The sequence below is a fragment of the Hippocampus comes genome, unplaced genomic scaffold (assembly GCF_001891065.2).
Source record: "Hippocampus comes isolate QL1 unplaced genomic scaffold, H_comes_QL1_v1.1 scaffold737, whole genome shotgun sequence".
NCBI lineage: Eukaryota > Metazoa > Chordata > Actinopteri > Syngnathiformes > Syngnathidae > Hippocampus > Hippocampus comes.
Window position 1 is genome coordinate 1 of NW_017804759.1, and position 5,522 is coordinate 5,522.

Sequence of the window (5,522 nt, forward strand, 5' to 3'; positions counted from 1 at the left end):
GTCTTATCCGTTCTGCTTTCTTATTCTTGTGCAGGTAGAAATTTTTTTCTGGACATAAATTCTTTTTGGACGAATGGTGAGAGAATAATTTTTCTCGACATGAATTCTTTTTGGACGAATGATGAAAATATAATACTTAACTATGCTGCTTTTTGTTCAGGATGAGCTGGATGAAGTTGTGAACACGTGGAACGCACACAAAATAAGACCAAGATTGCACCGTGATACAGCTTCAGGTCGATCAGTCGTCATGTGTTCATTCCCTGAGATGCACAGTGCAGAGGATCAATTAAAACCTGTTGGAACGGAAGAGGTCACTGCATGTATGGAAGAGTGCATTAAAAAAAAGGCAATTTTCCTTGTGATGAAACTGTATTTGAACTGTGTTGCTTGCTTATGGAGGAAAATGAATGGCACGCGCCATCAGATCCTTTGGATGCAAGTGACTTGTATGTTAAATTGAGAGAGGAATTACTGAAGTCTATTTGACATGTGGACTGATGCAATTTTTAGAACTGGTAGTGATGAGAAAATGAAGCTTCAAATTTGCTCCATAAACCAGTTGTTGTTTTTTGACTCCTCTAGATTGCACTCTTTTCAGCAGTGGGCTGGAAGTGCACAGACTTGCCCTTTCTGAAACCCCTTTATTTTAAACAACAGTGCCATGGCTCCAGCATGCCCCGTGACTTTTGTGAGGATAAGTGGATCAAAAGTGGATGGATGTCTTATTGTTAATATTGATAGAAAACATGTCCATACTTTTTCTGATCCGCTTTATCCTCACAAGGGTCACGAGGTATGCTGTGCAGCCTATCCCAGCAGTCGTTGGGCAGTAGGCGGGGGACACCCTGAACCGGTTGCCAGCCAATCGCAGTGCACACAGACGAACAACCATCTGCCCTCACAATCACAGAAAATTTGGAGTGTTCCATTAACCTGCCACGCATTTTTTTAGAATGTGGGAGGATGCGGAGTAGCCGGAGACTCCACACAGGAAGGCCGGAACCGGATTCAGAGGATGCGGAGTAGCCGGAGACTCCACACAGGAAGGCCGGAACCGGATTCGACCCCGGCACCTCGGCACTGTGAGGCCGACGTGCTTCACAGCCATTAGAAAATATCTGTAAAATGTTCTTAAACCATTCACCGTTGCACACAAGGATATTAACTGTCAACATTCATGTGTAGACAGAAAAACAGAGGATGAAGAGTAAGTTTATTGAACGCAATAAAATCTTACTTTTAATAATAGAAGCATTGACCTAAATAATACAGCATAGCTGTTGAAACAACCATCCAATGGTTATGGATAACTTCTTAGGCTTTTTTGTATATAAAACCCCAGAACTTTACAGAACTGTATATTACTGTAATATACCAAATGCAAGCTATTTCTATATACAGTAACTAAAAACAGCAAACAATGCAACGTTTGTTTCTACAAATACCAAATGCAAACTATTTCTATATACAGTAACTATAAAAACAGCAAACAATGCAACGTTTGTTTCTACAAACTTATTGTAAACAGTGAACAATGTAATGTACCCAAGCCATGTAGTGATGATGCAACCTACGATGCCTTATTACGTGTATGAAAAAGCTAAACAATGTCCATCACCCAGACATTGCTTTCAAGAACAGCATTGAATTCTGATCGGAAATCTGGGAAATTTTCATAGCTGTCAGCAATATGCAGAACCATTCCACATGTGTCCCCCACCGGCCTACTGAACTCTGTCATTTCCTGGAACTCCACAAGAATGGCATTGGTTACAACAAGATCAGATCCAGTGCAAAACCGGAGAAACCTCTGAAATTTGAATTCATTCAACTCTCTGATGAACCTTTTCAGATGATTTACCACTTCCTTCTGCTTTGGGGTTAAATCAGTTGCAAATTTCAGCAGTTGGCAGACCTTTTTTGAGGTAGGTTGCAAGTCCGAGCACAACTTGTTCAGTGCTTCAAGACTGATGGAGACACGGTGAAGAGTAACCTCCCTCCAGCAGTCAATCACAAACATGGGCTTTTGGATAAGCTCTTTGTGTGCTATTTCCTGCAGTATTGTGGGAAAGGTTTCAGCAGAGATTCTTTTTCTACACCCGTAGCTGTCAAGAACTTCCACAAGATTATCTCGGTCCACTTCTGAAAAGTCCTTCATGGCTTTCATCAAAACTTCACGCTCTTGGCTACTCACAAACTGCAGAAAACGGGCTTTTAGATCACTATAGACACAGTTGAAAAGCACCTGCTCGAGGAAAGGAAGCGCAAGTTTGTTTGGGAAGTTGCAACAATCTTGGTATCCCTTCAAAATAATTCTCCCAACTGCTTTCCACTTTTCTGCAGGAAACGGGAAGCAGCAACAATTTTGGTATCCCTTTTAAAGAATTCTCCCAACTGCTTTCCACATTTCTGCAGGAAAATCATGGCGAATAAATGGCACTTTAATTGATGTACCAAGGGTGCATCGGTCATAGAATTCCTGCCAGAAGCAGCTGAGAACATCTCTCAGTACTCCAGATCCAACACCTGCTTCTTCTGTATTATCTGGGAGTATGCGTTTCACATTGAGTGATTTGTTCAAGATTGCATTTTCAGAGAATGCTATGATTACATCATTCAATGTGTCAGTGTAATGGGCAGTTATTGTCATCACATCTTGTGGATCAGGTGGACCATCATAGAAAAGTGTGATGTCTCCATCTCCCTCTGTGTTGTACGTGGGACCAAAAGTAATTTGTGAATCAACAGAAATGTCGAATGCCGTGTAAATTTCATTTGAATCGACAAAGACCTCTTCAATTTCAGAGTTGTTGTCACTGGCGTTGTGTGACAAAACCAAGACTTCTTTGGACGCTGTGCTGCCATCATGGTGGTCGTCTTTTGGCCTTGTTGCAATGTAAAAGCGCAACAACGTTAGCTTTGCAGCCTCATACATATTGCCGATGGACTGGCAGGTTTCATCAGGGAGGAGGTTTTGTTTGAAATCCCACACCTCAAACTGAAAGTCCAATTCAGATCCTTTTGGAGAAATCCCATCGGGGAAAAATAGTTTCTTTCCTTCCTTGAGAATGTCTTTCAACCCAGATTCTGTGGACATTTGAAGTTTTCTGGTACCCCCTCCCTGCTTCTCCCTCACCTGTTTGGTTATTTTTCCATCACTGTGTATCCATCCGGTTGCAAAATTTGTCGTTGTTTTCTGCCTCTTTGTCTGGCTTGTTGTGTCTTTGAGGCAGTGTCTTCTTTCCCGCTTTCTTTCCTGAGTTTCATTTTTTCACGTAATTTTTCCAAAAGTCCATTTTTCTTTTGGATGGGAGCTGTTTAGTCTTGCAAAAATTGAAGAGTGCAATACGGTCTCCATAGCAAGGGACATAATTGGCAAGGGTGGCATCGTCCATCAGTGCTATGACATCACTGTCAATCTGCACGAGAACAAGACAAACAAAAAAAAAATACACTCAATCACCGTAACACATAATCGCTTAATTTTAAAGTATGAAGCACAAATGTAATCCTAATCTCTACAATTGTAAATCAAATACACAGGCAAACATGTTGCAACTCTTCAATGTTGAAAACCGTTAAGAATGTACTCAGGTACATTTATGCTTGAAAATTACTCTAACCTATTTCTATTAGAATATGCAACTATGATAATAAAGTCCCTATTCAAACAGCAGTTCAGCAACTGTTGACTTCATTTATGCGTGCGTGTGCACATACTTGAAATGATATAGCCTTGAATTGCGGCACGTCACTACAGTACTTGTTATGATGACACAGTTCAGTTCACGGTAATTGGGCTGCAACGATGCTCCAGCCGGCCACTGTCATCCACACAAAGGGGTTCGATGTCGAGAGTGGTGTTGTTTTTCAACAACGTTATGTGGCGTCACAGTGACGTACCCATTTAATTGGGTTACTTTCTACTTAGTCACGAATGTAAACTGGGTGCATCCATTCATGACATCCGGACTAGCAACGAAGCTACAAGCTTCCATGGAGCACGTTAACTATGGACACGACAGCCACCAAATGAAACAAACACGACGCACTGTTGTTACTCACCCTCTGCTCCTCCAAAAGTGAAAGGATGTCCTCAGACACTCCTCGGCCAGGCAAAAAGTCGCTAGGTGACGACATAATGTTCTTTCTTCCAAGCCACACCACACGCTGACGGCACATGTTCGGTTTGTTTTCTGTTTACTGAGAATTGTATTCTGACTTGGTCAATAAAGATTATTTAAAAAAAAAAAAAAAAACACACTCTGACGGCCCCCACAATTCATAGCTCCACGAACGTCACAAAAGAATTCTGAGATTAAAGTCAGAATTCTGAGAATAAAGTCAGAATTCTCATTTTAAAGTCAGAATTCTATTGTATGCGAAGTAATTTTTTTTTGTTTGAGTGTTGACACCTTTACACCAGCTGATGGCGCCAAAGCCCAACAAATAATTTTGCCTGCAAACCGCTGACCGCAGTCCTTTGAAGCTTCAATCCAGTTTGAAGGTGATTGATGAAATTGGACACCGTGTTGCACTCACCGCACGCGTGGATGCGCGTGCACGCGCGTATATACGCGCGCGACAATTCTTGAGCATTTTTCTGCAAAAGTAATGAAAAAAATTTTCACGGGCAGGTTTTCTTTTATTTTGTTAACTTTCGGTAATAGCTGCATGCTTTTACTTTGAAAGAACACAACAGGATGTATGCTGGCCCAAATGTCGTTAGCTTGAGGCCTCGTGAGCCGAGTGAGGGACGACTGCAAGAGCTAAGCCATAAACCGTTGCTTGCTCGAAACCGACTGGATCTTATTGACACACATTACGACAGCTTTGCAGAAGTTTCGGGTGCGTTGATGCCGGTACCGAATTGCAGGCGCGTCTGCACAGCATGCAAAACAATTTTGAACGTGAGGAGCTTCTGCCGAAGAGGCCGGAGCACTTCGGCCGGAGCACACACACGCAAGCTCAAGTTCATGACACTTAATTTTGCAACATCAAGGTACGTGTGCAGCACTTACTTTTGTATTGCTTTTGTGGTAATAGCTGTTATGCATTGACTTTGAAAGCACGTCACAATATGTATGCTGGCCCAAATGTCGTTAGCTTTTGAGGCCTCATTCGACGTGTGTGCGGCGGGCCACTGCTAAGTCGGTCATAAGCCGACAGCATTTTATCTTATTTACACACATTTCGAAGCTTTGCAGAAGTTTCGGTTGCGTCGATGCCGGTCCCGAATTGCAGGAGCTTCTGCACAGCAACGCGGTCGCCACGGGGGGCGTTCTGTCGAAGCGTGGGTGGTCGGCTCGGCCTCCCAGCCGATCGGTTCACGTGCGCCGGGGGTGCTGATGCACAGACGCGTGCGTAGCCCCCCCACCCCCCCGCGTCGTTGGGGTCGACCCGTGGGCCGGAGTAGCCGTCCGCCCGAGCGCTGGCGCTTGGCCGGTGCCGGCGGGGGCACTCCAAAAGCGGGTCTTGGTTGCGGATCAGTGGGTAGTTGCGGAGGTGAAACGTGGCCG

The 5,522-nt window shown here is 43.7% G+C and overlaps 2 long non-coding RNA genes across 2 annotated transcripts; one reads left to right on the top strand and one right to left on the bottom strand.

Moving 5' to 3' along the window:
- The first annotated feature begins 2 nt into the window (after positions 1-2).
- LOC109528064 (uncharacterized) lies at positions 3-254 on the top strand. Its single transcript, XR_002170640.1, has 2 exons — positions 3-34; positions 161-254. It is a non-coding gene; the product is annotated as an uncharacterized LOC109528064 (long non-coding RNA).
- A 3,034-nt stretch (positions 255-3,288) lies between these two features.
- LOC109528009 (uncharacterized) lies at positions 3,289-4,173 on the bottom strand. Its single transcript, XR_002170625.1, has 2 exons — positions 4,069-4,173; positions 3,289-3,422 (listed from the first exon to the last, which is right to left on the bottom strand). It is a non-coding gene; the product is annotated as an uncharacterized LOC109528009 (long non-coding RNA).
- Between the last annotated feature and the right edge of the window lie 1,349 nt (positions 4,174-5,522).